The sequence below is a fragment of the Haemaphysalis longicornis genome, unplaced genomic scaffold, assembly GCF_048455015.1.
Source record: "Haemaphysalis longicornis isolate Haplotype H1 unplaced genomic scaffold, Haemaphysalis longicornis Haplotype H1 scaffold_10, whole genome shotgun sequence".
Classification (NCBI taxonomy): domain Eukaryota; kingdom Metazoa; phylum Arthropoda; class Arachnida; order Ixodida; family Ixodidae; genus Haemaphysalis; species Haemaphysalis longicornis.
The window spans coordinates 121,858,380-121,873,545 of NW_027526204.1; the positions used below are offsets into that span (position 1 = coordinate 121,858,380).

At 46.7% G+C, this 15,166-nt stretch overlaps 1 protein-coding gene across 2 annotated transcripts in view; it reads left to right on the forward strand.

The window, feature by feature from the left end:
* The first annotated feature begins 262 nt into the window (after nucleotides 1–262).
* The window catches only part of LOC144159196 (uncharacterized), a 63,025-nt gene continuing 48,121 nt past the window's right edge, over nucleotides 263–15,166 (forward strand). Inside the window, exons 1-3 of one of the 2 annotated variants that reach the window (XR_013320267.1) lie at nucleotides 263–401; nucleotides 6,653–6,768; nucleotides 11,704–11,841. The gene's annotated coding sequence lies outside the window, so the exon portion shown is untranslated. The remainder of the gene's footprint in view (nucleotides 402–6,652; nucleotides 6,769–11,703; nucleotides 11,842–15,166) is intronic. The other variant, XR_013320266.1, reaches the window with a different exon arrangement.

The window sequence follows — 15,166 nt, forward strand, 5'->3', positions numbered from 1 at the left end:
TGAAACACGCTGTCGCCAACGCGTGAAGCGTGGGGTCATTGCGGACAACCGTGTTTGAACGACGCGCCGGATGTGTCACCCCATTTAAGTGGCGGCGCATAGCGGATGGGAGCATGTACTAACGCCGACGGCGCCGGTCCATGTATTTCCGGTTCTTTTGCCAGGCAATAAAAGTATAAAGGAGGCGCTAAAATTTCGCGATTGCTGCGCCCTAAACGGTTTTTTTTTCATTTGTGCTCCACTTTCGCTTCCACCACTACGTGTTTTAGGGGCTTTAGTTTTCTCAACATGTGCCCGCATGCCCGCTGCACGCTCGGAACTTATCGCCTTCGAGGGGATGTGCGATGTTTTGCTTTGCCGCCTGTTAATTTATCCTCCGGATGAAGAAATACGCCGAAGAAGTAAGTGATCAGTCAACCCCCACTACTCGTCTTCTGAAATGAACAGGGCAGAGTCGTATTTTGCGCCGCAGCCTGTGTATAGTTCCGGAATAGGCCAGACCTAAAGTTCCGGAATCACACGCCGCTTTGTTTTTGAGTTTGGTTGGGCGAAGTGGGAGCACTATGTGCCGTTCGCTGCATGTGCTTATTATTGTTAATAGTCTTATTACTTGCATTATTTTGTGCCTGCTCGTTCAACCGGGTGGTGCAATTTCAAAAGCCCACAATTTCAAAAGCCCCGCGCCGAAAGCCCCGTACTCTTAGGCCCTGACCGTGCCGATTACCCCACGCCGAAATACCCGATTTTTAAGCGCCGTACACATGATCTAAAGTGTGTTGACATTTTTTTTTTTTTTTTGTACTGTGCGGCATGTGAAAGGAGGCGAATGACGGGAGAGGAAAAGTAACGGAACGAGAACTTTGACCGGCGTTCATGGCTTGTCTAGCGTTAAATGTTTTCGTCCTCTATGAGTTCGTGTCTTGTAGTTATCAATTAGAAATGTTGTTGTACAAGTTGGCGTGGCATGCTTCTAAGCATTTATGAAGAGCGCATCCTGCGCGTTTTGGGTCTGGATGCGCTTCCGTCGCGATGACCTACGTGGCACGTAGTTCATTTGGTGCTGAATGTCGCGCTCCTTCGACGAGGCTGTGGGCCTGGCACCCCTGGAGACCTCGGAGTGTGTCACTGGGCTTCGCCGCGGACGCGGACATGACGAAGTTCATTGTGTAGTTATCACTTCCTCAGAAATGGGTTTCCGGCCTTACATAGACCACGCCTCAAAATTAGCGCTGCTAAGGGTTGAAGGCATGCCATGTCCCAGTGCTGGAGCGAGAGAGGTGAGGCCAGCGAGACGTGATGTTTTGATGACCACCCAAGAGAAAATGGTAACTGATCTCAGCTGGTTAAAGCGATTGAAAAGATATCTCCCTTTCTTCCTCTTCTCTTCGAAGTTCTGTTTGCTCCCCCTATCTCTTTTGTGAGAAGGTCGCCGAACATTATCTCAAAAGCATTTTGCAAAAAATGACGTTTCCTCATATCGCCTCGGGAGTATGTTCGGGCAACTGGAGTCGGGGCTTTTGTCACGCTGGGTTATGGTGTGCGGCTTTTGTTTGCGTGGCATTTTAGCATTCGTCGCTGTAGGAGGATTCACTAGTTTCGATAAATTAGCTCAATATGACACAGCAATATGACAAAGCCACCACACAACCTATGTCCCACACACGTGTGACAACGTACTCCTACTAAACAGCCACCTACAAGCTCCTTCTCATCTTCTGAGAACCAACGCGAGTGCCTGCAGTCACGGCTTTTCGCTCAGCTAAGGCAAAATATGTAGGTCCTTCAGGGTTCGCACAGGTCCTTGAAAACCCTTAAATTTAGAAGTGTCAATTTCAAGGCCTGCAGAGTCCTGGAATTTTTAAGGGGGGAGGTGGGGATCGGAGCAAACTTTTTTATTTTTTGACATAGAATAATGAAATTTAGTAGGTGCATTTTTGAAAAACACTCCAAATGGTGAAATTTGAAATTTCAGGATGATACCTTCAGTAGTTTTTGTGTTACAGAGGTGTACATGTTGCCCTCGTGGAAAGCCTAGCAAGGTATTGACATATGGTAGGAAGTTCAGAATACTTTTCAATTGTAGTCAAAAGAACACTACAGGGTATGACATTCTTCGAATTTTTTTTACACCCTTCATTTTTTTTACAGAGAACATTAATTTCACCTGTACCCAGTAGTATACAGCGGACTCAGCCGTAAATGTCACATAAAAAAATAACTAGGCCCTAAAATGAAAATCCGAGAATGTCATACCCTGCAGAATTCTTCAAGGATCGAAATAAAACAGACAGTGTCAAAATCCACCCAGTGGTTGCCATGTTATATCCTTGCCACGAGCAACGAAGAACTCGTAAAACGCACTTTTGAGATAGCGGCTCTTAAAGTTTACGACGACTTCACGATGTTTCAAGCTGCACCAGCAGCATAGTCCTTGCTGTCCTTGCTTGGGGACAACCTCAAAGACCCTTGCCCTTTGATTTGGTGCATCTGGGAGGCCTTCCTGGCCAATTGAAGGTTTTCATGTGCAGGCCTTCAGATGGCAGAAGCACCAGTTTTACACCTAGTGTACCACAAAGTTCACTATGGGCTACTAGGGTACCTATACTTTACTTGATGTATGCCTAATGCATTAGCTGTCTCCAAAATGAAGAGTAAGGCATGGTTTCGTTTTATATGAATGTGCCAGCAGACTTTCAGCAGATTTCTGGGTGTCATAACCTTGCTGAAGCTACAGCTTAGTACATGAGGGTGTTCAGTGTCAAAAAGTTATATCTGGGAATCACAAGCAGATGAGCTATTTGAAAGCAGAATATAGTTCTTTTACACAATTACAACATTGATTATTATTAGCATACCATGCTCTTCACCTTCAGGCAAATCAATCATTGCAAAGTAGACAACAGAATTACAAACATTGCAAAAATAGAAAACCCAATTAAAATATCGAAGTGTAAAACGCTGCAGCCTTACGGCGTTTTTCTAATTTATTTAACACTTAATATATAATTTTGTCATCCCAGACTTCGTTGTACGAACTAGTTTAGAGCCACGGCAAAAGTTTCTCAAATAAGCTAGGTGACGGTTCATTCTCCCTCCCTCACGTGTGTCGTGTTACCAAGGAATCCATCTGTGTTTAATTGTAGCACTGCTATTATGCGCAGGCTGAAATTAAATTTTGTCCATTACGGGCGTCAGGTGTCCTGGGCCATATTTCCCTAGCGCTCGTCTTCCGCCAACATTCTAATCTTCTTTTAGTTACTTCTACAGCCTTGAAGTCTACTGTCTCTTTGCTACTTTGCACATCGCCCTGGCACAATGAATACAGAAACGCGCCTCCAAAAAAAAGCAAACCAAAATATGTCAAAAGATCATAAAAATCTCTACTGTGTGGTGCCCTGTGTCATCACAAAAATGGATATTGGCGAAGTGTATCAATTTGATCATAATAGTGTAAATGTGCATATCTCGTAACAAAGCAGTAATAAAATAAAAGTATAGCTAGACAACAGACAAAGTTGCCTAACGTATCCTAATGCGAACTGAAATGTCAAAAAGTAGGGCAATCCGGCGAATAGCCAAATGTGGCGGTTGAAAAAATTTCCACAGCTTACACAAGGGGTGCAAGGCTGGAGAAACAGCAGAGCTGGTGGGCCCTCTCCCTTCGTCGGAGACCGGCTGCTGCACCTCACATTTATTTCCAAACTTTTTGTCGATGAAAGTTCTCTATGACTGGCAGGCCTGGACTGTTTTGTCCACAGGCTGTCACATCTCTCCCAAAACGGACCACGTTAGCACGTGCGAGTACTCGTGGCTAAGTCCAAAGCGAGCACCTGTGCTACGTACTCAAGGAAATGCTGTGCGTCCGTAATGTGATGATAGCTCAATCGGATAGACAGCGATTTCATAATTTGAGGGACTCCGGTTCGATTCCGACCATGAAAAGTGTTTTTTTTTTTTTCTTTCCAGTTGGCTGCACATGTTGATCTGTGCCGCCGCTAACCCCGTACCCCTCAGGCTTTGTGGCGCCGCAGTTTCACGGCATAAAGGCCCCTGGTTCGATTCCTGGGGCCCCCCTAACCGTTTTTTTTTTTTTTTTGAAACGTGCACGGCCAACACCTGCTCGTGGCTCCTTGTGTCCTCGCCCCCTTCCCTCACACTTCAAGGTTTTTCGGCATGACAAACATATTACTCAGCCTAAACTCTCAAAAACGTGGAACAAATACAATCGGATAATATTACGGTTTATTGACAGTTCTCACAATTGCGGTGAATTGAAGTCCTGCAGCGATTGAAGTCCTTGCTATTTTGATAGCTCAAGCAAATACGTTCATGGCCCAACTGGTGTGGATGATGGCGACAAAGCTTACCACATTTTTTGGTATTAGGTCATGTGGCAAACATTCTAGCTGTAGCCAGTACGTAACGTCTGTGCTGCCTTAATTTAGCAGCGATGCGATGTAAAGAAATAAAGACCGGTGAGCTTTTAGCTTGGATTGCCGGACAACGCCCGCGATGCCTCTTTTGTTGTCACAAACCCCGAAAGAATCACATTTTTCTCTGGGTATTGGTAATCGACTGCTAAAGGTACAGACAATAGATTTTGGTGGAGTATATGCTCTCTGTCCTAAATTAAAGGGCATCATTCAGCTGGAACTGTTTTCCTGAAAGGGCTCTGGAAGGTTTGAAAGCGGTATTTTCAGATATACCAGCCTTACCCTAGGTATGCTGCCAAAGCAAATGCTCGCAAGACTCAGCCAAGTGGCAACTTACGTTTAACTGTACGTTAGATAAAAGAGGTATTTTAAAACTGGTTCCTTGTTGAAACAATAATAAAATACGGTCTTTCCGATTTCTCTGTGATTTTTGAGTTGCATGAAAATCAACAGAGCTGCTAGTATAAGTATGGTAGTGGCTGTTTAGACGCTGCATGGTTCAACCTTTCAGATTTCAGGAATTTTAGTGCCAAATGAAAATTATTTCTGCCTGTTTACTAGCAATTCCTTGTGCTTACCGTAACCACTATATGAAGTGCTGGTTTTCATATGAGCTAGAGGAAATGCACTCCACGAAGGGTCTGCCCCTTCGTGGAGTGCAACTAAGCTATTTCTGCTCGAAAATAATTTCATGAAACAGTTGTCATTCTTGTGGCCATCTCATTCCATTTGTGGCTGCCTTGTGTCAGCTAGATTGGGTTTTTATGCTGGCTTTTATTCTGGCTACTTTGCTTGTAGGTGTAGCTGGGGCTCTTCTGCAAGTAGTACCCACTTCCTTTGAGTTCCGTCTGGATGGAAGGCTAGACACAGCCAATTGAAAGAAAAAGTATACATACATGCAGGTCACGTGGTTAGGTGATAGTGTACAAAGGAATGAATCACGAAATGGCTCATGAAAAAGAATGGTTTATGAAATGAATGAATCTTTAGTGTTCAGAGGAATGAATCATGAAATGGTTCATGAAAAAAAATTGTTTATGAAATGAATGAATCATCGAGTCAGTGCAGTGATCTAGTCATGTATAGATAAGCTAATTTGTTCACTTGCACAGACTTTGTGTCCATGCAATGTCTGTTGGCCTAATTGTGCACAAATGAAACGCCGGTGTCAGTGAAGCATGCACAGTAATCGCCCTCTATCTGGTGTGACTGTGTGCTGCTCCCCATATTACTCCGGTGCTTACAAAGGGGCGTACTTGCTCGCCGTCTGGTTTGGCTGATATAGGCTGCACAACTCATCAGTGGAATCTGATACGCAACATTTGTGCGGCACAACTGAAGTTTTATGATGAGTTTAGAGTCACAATCTTGTGTCTACTCGCAGCCTCCACCCCTTTCTGTACGGCTAAGTATAGGTTTTGTATCTTCTAGGGGGCAGCAACATTTTCCATTGTTAAGAAGTGTGGCAAGATGTGATGTTCCCATTATGCAAAGTTGTGTGTCATCTGCATAATCGCATTAACTAAATGAGATTTGTTTTCTCTGCCCATCTGCCTGCATGTTCTAAACTTGCTACTTTGCTTGTCCACGTTACTGTTACCATATGCCTTGTTGTGAAGACCTCTTTGGTCTAAATTTTCGGTAGCGGTAACCTTCAAAAACCAGCAAGCACTGACATCCTCGTAATGAAATTTACCAGGCTTTAATTTAAAATAATAAGCAACTGGCAAGGACTCGGGCAAAGGCCAGCTGTGTCAAGGCCTCATGTACTGAGACTGCTATACGTTTATTTTTAGGGATATTGTTATGTTAACGTTAAAGCAGTTTGAAGGTGTTGGTCTAGATGGAAAGTAACCTCGTTCGCCTCCCTCTGATACAGGTGCATCGTTTCAATCCACAGCGGGTAATATTTGTGACGGTATAAATTTGCGCACCAGCATCTTTGCACTATGAGCTACTATCAGTGTGTAGACCCGTGAAGTTCAGTGACTTTGGCTAACCTACTCCTGAAAGCAGCAACTCAAGCCATCAGCATTGGGGTTCATCTCGCCTCTTTCAGAAAAGAATAAACAATGCAAAACCAACAAACACAAGAAAGAAAGTGCTTCTTTCGTAAAACACCACCTAAGCATAGTAGTTGCAGAGCAAAGCTCCTTTTTGCCCGATTGTGAGGATTGATGGCAAGAGCTCCGAAGAACGTTGACCTTGCATGTCTGCAGGAAGAAGATGAGGAGTAGGTGCTCGGGGAGCGGAGTGGAACGGGGAACGAGTGGTGGCTGATCACAGTTTGAAAGTGGCTGGTACGAGCCAGCGACAAGCGGATCTGGACTCTGAGGTACACCACAGGTTCCGGGCATGCGAGTCAGGGCTTGTCAAAGTGTTCAGGGCCTACAAATGACCAGGCTTCCTTCTTCAGTCTGCCAAGGCTCAAGGGGATGGCCCAGGCCAGAACTTTCACCACACCCACAATGCATGGAATGGTGCTGCCTCCTTCGAATACAGTCTACGCCCGTTACAACGGACCCTCTGAATCCGGAAAAAAACGTCCACTGTAGCCGAAGTATGCAGTATCCGACAAGGAGGCGGGGGGGGGGGGGGGGGGGGGGGGGGTGGGGGTGGATATGAGCCCTAAAGTGGGTACTTTGATCGACATTGCATATGCATAGTACATACACTTTGGTCTTTCTAAACGCCTGCAACACCTCTGCACAGTGTTCGCGTGAGGGCAAAGAATCGCGTAAACACCGTTTCCAAAGCTTAGCCCCGGCACTTGGAGAAGGCCTAGCGCATGCGGTCAAGTGTAAAGACGCATGATAAGCTGAGCAAATAAAGCAAGAATATAACTAGGCGCAATTATTAACCAGCTATAAAACATCAGTCGTGGCCATCGACATTAGCTAGGTTCTTTTAAATCCCCTCACGATGAGGCAGGTTTTCCTGAAACCGTTCGTCAAACAAATCGGATTGCTGCCTGACGTTCCCTCAAGGCAGCTTCCACATTTTTAGCAATTTTAGTCTGGTCATTGAAACAGCTGTAAAGAAATAATCTGCTGACGGTCAGCTGTACAATCGAAAGTTAGACCAGTTGGACTGCGCACGGTTACCGGCAGATTGCACACAATGGATGGGGAACAACCTCCCTACTTGAGGCATTTCTTACCTTTTTCACTGAACGGAATGGGAACGATGCATGCGTGGGAATAATAAAAGCCAAACTTCACTGAACCCGAGTTTTTTATTACATAGAAAAACTGGCGAGGGCAGACCGAGTGCACCACTTTGAGTATTCGGTAACCCTGTTTTCAATCTCACCGGAGTCGCGTTTATTGGCAGCGGCGTTGTTCTTCATGGTAGAGCGGACTGTCTGCTTAGACAGGCCTGTACTTCTGGCGATGTCGGCCTCTTTTTCCCCATGTTCAACAGCGTTAATTACGCTTAATTTATCCGACAGTGAAATCAGCTACCCTACCGCTCATGCCGCTAGTTGCACAAAAAAAAAGCCACTGGCACTGGCTTGACTTGGCTGCGCCATTGACCCGGCTGCCAGCAATGTTGCCAGACATAACAGTTTTTTTGCAAAAATAAACAGAAAAAGCACATCGGGTGCCGGCATCCCGGAAGTTCACTACAAACTTTCAGTCGAAACAATTTTCGCCTAAAATTTAGTCGGTTGTAGCCGATAGTCTGCTCTAGCCGGGTCTGCTGTGAGCGGAGCAGACTCCGTTTAAAATGCATGGGGACCAGACAAACCAACAGAAGTGGTCTGTTGTAACTGAAAGTCCGTTGTTGCCGGATCCGCTGTAACGAGTGAGACTGTAGTGCCCTCAACGCCTCGGTGGCCAACATTCTGTCGAAGCTGGACAGACAATGGCTCACAACCCCCTTTGCTGAGCGGTGACCGCAGCAGTGAGGCTGGGAAGATTCATGTTTCCCCCTTACTCAAGCTTGCATTAGAGATCCCTCGTGTTTTGCTTGTCTTTGACCCTTGCTTTATGCTGTGAGCTTCTTGTTTGCTTTTCTCTCATCCTGTTGTAAATGTAATTAATTCTCTTCCCTTTCTCGAGTTTTATTCCGACGTGTCTAAGGAAATCTTCACACCATCATATTTTTTACTCAAATGAGGGGCAATGGAATGCTTCCACAATGAAATCCGAGCCGGACAGACCACATCAAACAACCACGCTCTTTTTTTGAAGCACCATATGTTTGTTTGTTTTTTTGCAAGTGATTTCTTAGTCACAAACACAATTGAGTGTTCAATTTTGTGGTCATTGGTTTTGTTACAAAAAGAGCGAAACACCACACTAGAAAAAAATTGGCGCCAATCCACACTGTGAAGGTGATTGGAAAGTAAAGCTTTAAACGACACCCACAACAATTGCCCATGTGACATCACTTGAATTCACGCACGTGGTTCTATACAGAGTGAAACCAGAGATTCTGCCAGCTGTTACCTGGAATTCACTGGGGCGGTGTCCTGAACCCAGCAGTGTCGGCCACGGCCAGGCTAGAGTGGCGGACGATGCTGCCGCTGTAGCCCGGCTGTGAGTCAGAAGTGAGCAAAAACGGAGAGGAGCATCTTTCGAACAGTGAGACAGCGGAACCTAGCCATCCTGATGTGCTAGCATGGGGCTACACCACCGCGCAACACAAGCGCAGACACCGAAACAGTTTGGCATGTGAACTTAGTGATTCCCATTTATACCGATTTAAAAGTTAATTTAGTAAGTTTGAGAATTGCGAGAAAGCTGAGGGAACTTTTATAATAGCTATTGATTAGAACCAGTTGCTCCTTTTGCCTTTTTTAATTCTTGCTAAAACACAACCGAATTGGTATTCACCAATTTAGAAAACTGAGTCCCATTCGTGGCTAGCAGTGCGCAAAAGGTAGCATTTCTCTAGCAGCCAGATGTCTGCATGTGGTCTCTACATTTTGTTTTCCCGACCTGCAAACCAGTTCTTACCATACCTTTGCCGTACGACCACTTATTTCCGTCGGGTCCGGGTTACCCAGGAGGTGCTTGCGCTGCTGAGCACGAGGTTGCGGGTTCGATTCCCGGCCGCGGCGGCCGCTTTTCTGATGGAGGCGAAAAGCAAAAACGCCCGTGTGTCCGAGATTTCGGCGCACGTTAAAGATCCCCAGGTGGTCAAAATCAATCCGGAGCCCTCCACTACGGCGCGCCTCATCGCCTGCGTTGCATCGGCGCGTTAAACCCCACAATCAATCAATACCCAGGAGGTGCTACCGAACTAGTTAATCAAGCCATGCGAAGGGAGTGCGCAATGAACGCGAAGTACACCAGAACAGGCCAAAAACAAATGTGGCCAAAAACAACCGTCGCTAAAGCAGACGGCCGCCCCTCCAATGCGCCCGCCGATGCGAGCAAGCAGCTATGCGCAGGGAAGTCTGAGTAATAGCACCCTATTGCCACGCCATCTACACTGTGTTCTGGGACCCTCCCCACCTGTGTTGGGAGTTTGTTGTCCCGCAAGCCACGAAGGAATTGTTGTCTGGTAGAGGTAGAAAGCTTTGCTTTAAAAATTGTTTCTTTAATGGAACTGAGTGTGCTAGTAACAAGCAACACCATCCCAAAGCATACTTGTGCATGTGCCCTATAAGTAAAAGTGTGTGAATAATAATGTTTGCTTTCTAAGCCATTGCGAAGCGAATAATGATGTTAGAATAGTTGTTTGAACAGTATGCCAAGTTTGAACAGTATGGCAAATTTTGTTAGAATAGTTGCAAATTGAAGTTAATAATTTTTTAATGAAAGTGAATGTTTTGGAATTTTGGATGAGGAAACTGAAGTTTACAGTTGCTCGAGCACACTTTGGTAACTAGCCTGTAGAAAAATAAAATACGCATTTAAACGTGTTTTCCAAAATTTTCTTTTAGCATAAAACAAACAAAAAGAAGCTATCCTGCTGCTATTTTTACTGATAGTATTATGTTTTATATACAGCAACTTTCATTTCACGACGGAAAGAAGCTATCGTGGTGCTATTAGCTTTACTGATACAGTAGAATCTCGATGATACGATTCTGGGTGATACGAATTTCGGGATGATACGAATTTCTGAAAAGTCCCGGCAAAATTGCATTGTTTGCAATGGGAAAAATTTCGGCTGTTACGAACGGACCTGCGCGGCCCGGCGGATGATACGAACGAGCCGGCGAGGCGCCCAACTGCCGAACAAGCAAGTGACGGCTCTCTCTCCCCATTTGTCACTCCTCTTTCTCCCGAAACGGCCGGGCTGTTGTTTTCTGCTCGCGAAAATGCGCCCCGCACGCCCCATGCGCGCCGCGAAACCTCTCGCACGCTGCGCGCGCCGCGGCCGGCGGCGGCAACATGGCGGCGGCTTCGGCCGCGAAGTGGCACGGCCGCTTGAGCGACTGCTTCTAGCCGCTCTTTAAAATGCCGCTCAAGGCAGACATGAAGTTTCTTGTGCAGTAAAGGAGCTGATAACGTTGGCGAAAACGGTACTATAAAACACCATCCGCGCCGCTAGTGAAAGCGCCCATAAAATATCTGCTGGAGTGCTAAGCCTAAACATCGCGGGCGGCATAGAGGCGGGCGGAGCCAGCGGGCTGTCTCAATCGTTTCGCAAGTCGTCAGCGTCTTTTTCTGACCGAGGTAGGAGTTACCGCGGGCGCGAAATCGTCAATGCGGCCTTGAAAATACAGCGCGCGCAAAGCCGAGGCGTGCGAATCGCATGCAAAAACGCACCATGCGGTTCACGCTTGACTGTTGCGGCGTGTAGCGAGCTTGGACACGGGAGTGAGGAGACAAGCGCGAAGCTAGGCGAAGCGTTACGCGCTCCAGAAAGGACTGCTTTGTGACGTGGGGGTTTAAAAAAAGCAGAAAAAATCATGGATTTGTTCACGCGAAAGTAAGAAAAGAAATAAACGAAAACTTTTTTCAGCGCTCAATTTTTCGCTCTGTGTTGGTTCATACGAATTTCGGATGATACGAATATTTTTCGCGGTCCCGCAAGATTCGTATCATCGAGATTCTACTGTAGTATTATATTTTATATACAACTTTCGTTTCAAGCAGTGACCTCAACTACAGTTGGTATAGTGTATTGGTGCAATTGGGGAATAACTATATGTTCTGACAAGCTATATTCATGACCACGATTGACAGATAACTTGTGCTGCCCACCGCCTGTTCTAAGGTTGTCACCTGGTGCTTCTGTGGCCTGCCTGCTGCTCATGGGCTTGACAATAACCTTAAAGCTACATCTCATCGTGTCTGCATCCTTGCAGTCAATGGGCAAGCACTTCGGGACGTCATCTGCTGACACGGTGGCCCCCGTCCCTATTTAAAGAACAGACCATCATCGCCTTACCTGGATTCACGGCCACAAGTGACGGGTGATAACATGTGCTGCCAAGCTGTTCTAGGTAAGTGTCTTATCTTTCGTGAACATATCTTTGCTGCATTTCTGTGCCTCTGATATCTTGCATCATTAGTATGGATGTGTGTTTGTGCCATGCCCGCATTGGCACTTTTACGCACTGGTGCCTTGCAAGCAGCTATGCTGAATGCTGTTGTACTAGTTCTGCTTTGATTACCATAATAATGCCCGGACCATTTTTGATCCTGGCATCCGTGTGTGTTTTTCTGATGTTCTGAACAAGCTTTATTTATACAACCCCATGTACCAATTTAATTCAGCCACTGGCCTCGTCATACGAATAGGCAATAGTCACTCAGTCCAGCCAGCTGCTGAATGACGTTGAGCTTGTAGCAAAGGGATTGTGCAACAATACCCACAGTTTTTGTCCTGGTGGTGAACGTTTGCAGCGTATTCCAAAAACTTAATCATATATTCCAAAAACTTGAAAACTTGACGCCTTCGCGCTCTACCCTCTCTCTTCTCTAAAAAATTTGTGAAGAATGGTCCCTTCGGAGCCCATCTCTTTACCGAGAGCAACTATATGCTCCAAATCTGCCTGCCGCAGAAAGAACACCTAATTCCCGCTACCCTATGCCTCGCGCTCCGGGCCAATCGTGGTTAGCGGTACTGCCGTGGACGCCACTTTGTCACAGAATTGAGAGGTAATTTAGTGGCCGATGTCTGGGACGGGAGGAGCGACAAACAACTCCCCCCTACGTGCGAATTCGAAGATGTGGTTCGGACCTGCTAACTGGCGATAGGTCCACGCCTGTTTGGCCGCTGGCAGGAGGCACGAGATTGGGCACGGGATAGCCGTTTCAAAACAAAGCACGTTTGCTTTCTTCACATACACTGGAAATCAAGAACAGGCTGACACAGAGGGTGTGACGACTATACAACGTACTGCAGTTGACACCCCATTGGGGTCAGAGCTGCCAAGAAACCGATGAAGGAAACGGTACTCGCCGTTACGAGCCCAAAAGAGAGACGACAGTAGATGAAGGGGATAGTAAAGTGTACAATAGGTGGGGTTGGAGGCTTCCCCCAACTGCTAACAAAGGCCCGCGAGGCATACATACAGCATGGTGCACTGAAGGAGGCGGATATAGAAGTCCGTGCAGTCCACTTAGAGAAATACATCACAAGAGATGACTAGAGAGAGTCCAAAGAAGGGCGGAGAAGGGGAGAACATCTTAGCTGCGGTGGTCCGTGGTGGGGCGCCGCTCATCAGTGACGCAATTTGGGCGAACTTCGTCCGCGCACGTTCACCTTCTTGAGGCGATCTTTGGGGGCCCGGAGTTAGTTCACTGCCATCGTCGTTCGGCCTTCCCAGCACAGCCCTCAAGGCCGACGCCGCATCCCGGCCGTCCGTCCGGCCACCACCAGTTCTCACTCCATTCTCCCCGCAAACCCCGCGCTTTACCGTGCACACAGTCCCTTGGGCTGCGCGTCTTCCCAGAGTCCGTGGGGCGTAGGCTTCCGCTGGCCACGGCACTCTCGCCTACCTCTCCACCCGAAACATATGGCCAGCCGACCTGGGTGTGACAATGGAGGCGAAAACACTCATTTGCTACGCTGTACGCCTCCTCTGTGCCCAAAACCCAAAAATGGTGAGCGGCAAAAAAAAAAAAAAAAAACAGTCGAGTGACATGAATTTCGCGACAAACTCATCATTCATTCATTCAAAATACCCCTAAAGGCTCTCACTGGAGGGGGGGGGGGGGGGTATTACATAGGGGGCGAAAAACATTGGAAAAGAACAATGCAAACAGAGCTAACAAATGGGTTATTGGCACAAGAAGCAGATACAAGTTGGTGCATGGCAAAAAATAAATGTACAGCAAAAACATCCAAAACTGCAAAAACACTTATACACACAACTAAAAAAACATTTAGTGAAGTTAAAATGCTATGGTAGTGCTTATTAGTTCTTGAAGCTTGATTGGATTGGTGACAGTTGCAATATTATATGGGAGGGCATTCCCATCAATAATGGTGTGAGGCATGAATGATTGCGAATAGTTACACGTGTGGCACTTTACACGCATCGTGTTTAAGGCATGGTGACGTCGGGGGAAAATGGCTGGTGGCAAAGAAAAGAAATCGGTATGAAGTGAAGGGTGATGGTAGAGTTTATGAAACAATGATAACTGCGATAGTTTATGCTGATGTGAAAGGAGTGGTAAGGATGCACGAAGTTTAAGAGCCGTGATGCTGGTAGGATGTGAATAATCTGAAAAGATTAAAAGAGTGGAACGATTTTGAAGCGATTCAATTCGGTCAACTAGATATGCTTTGTCGGGGTCCCAAATGGCAGGTGCGTATTCAATTTTAGGCCTGACAACAGTTGTGTATGCGAGTTTGTGAAGGTGTGATGGGGTATGTTTCAGTCTGTGTTTTAAATACCCCATGAGTGGTTGGCGGACGCAAGAATGATGTTGATGTGGTGATTCCATGTCAGGTCAGCGTGCAGGTTAAGGCCCAGGTACTTGCAAGTGTTAGTAAGCTCAACAGTTGTGTTATTTAAGCAATAAGTTTGAATGTGAGATGCGTGGTTTGTAAAAGACAAGCTTAGTTGTGGAATTGTATAGTGACATTAACCAAGTAGAGCACGAAGTAGATATAGAGTCAAGGTCAGTTTGGAGGGCTAGTTGGTCAGGAACATTGATTATTTTACCAAAAAATGAAAACCACACATGTTATCGAGTGTGATTTTCATTGAATGTCGAAGCTGCTGTTGGTGATCATGGACTCCACATGTCCCGGCCGCAGATAGTTCAATGGCCGGGGAATAGGCCGCTCTTCCAGAGGCTCGGCGTGCGAAGCATTCACTAGAGACAGAAGTCGCGCTTGCAGAGCGGCGCACGAAAATGGCGACCAAAACGACAAGCTTACTCTGGCCTTGCTCAACATATGTTCATTGAAATGCCGTGCCGCCAACATCAACCACAACACCACAACGATACTAAAACTTGTGGGGACCAGGGTTCTAACGGCGGCCTAGCCCGATCCTCGAGATCCGGCCGCAAGGCTAGCTCCACTGAACACCGCCGCGGATCACCAACTTGGCGTATCGGCAGCGAACAGCAAGGAACACAGGACACAGAATTCGCCCACTCCGACGTTTATTGCAATGCAATAAAGGAGACGTCGGGCGCGTCGTTCTACACCGCCAACCACCTTAGCCGGGCGGGAGAGACAGGCGCGAGGGCGGACAAAGGAAGGCCAAAAAGGAGCGAGTCGTACTTACGGCCGCTCCCGACGATGGTTCGTGTCCAAAGAGGCCCTACCTCCGTCGCTCGCCTCGGACCAGCCCGCCGGAGCTTCCG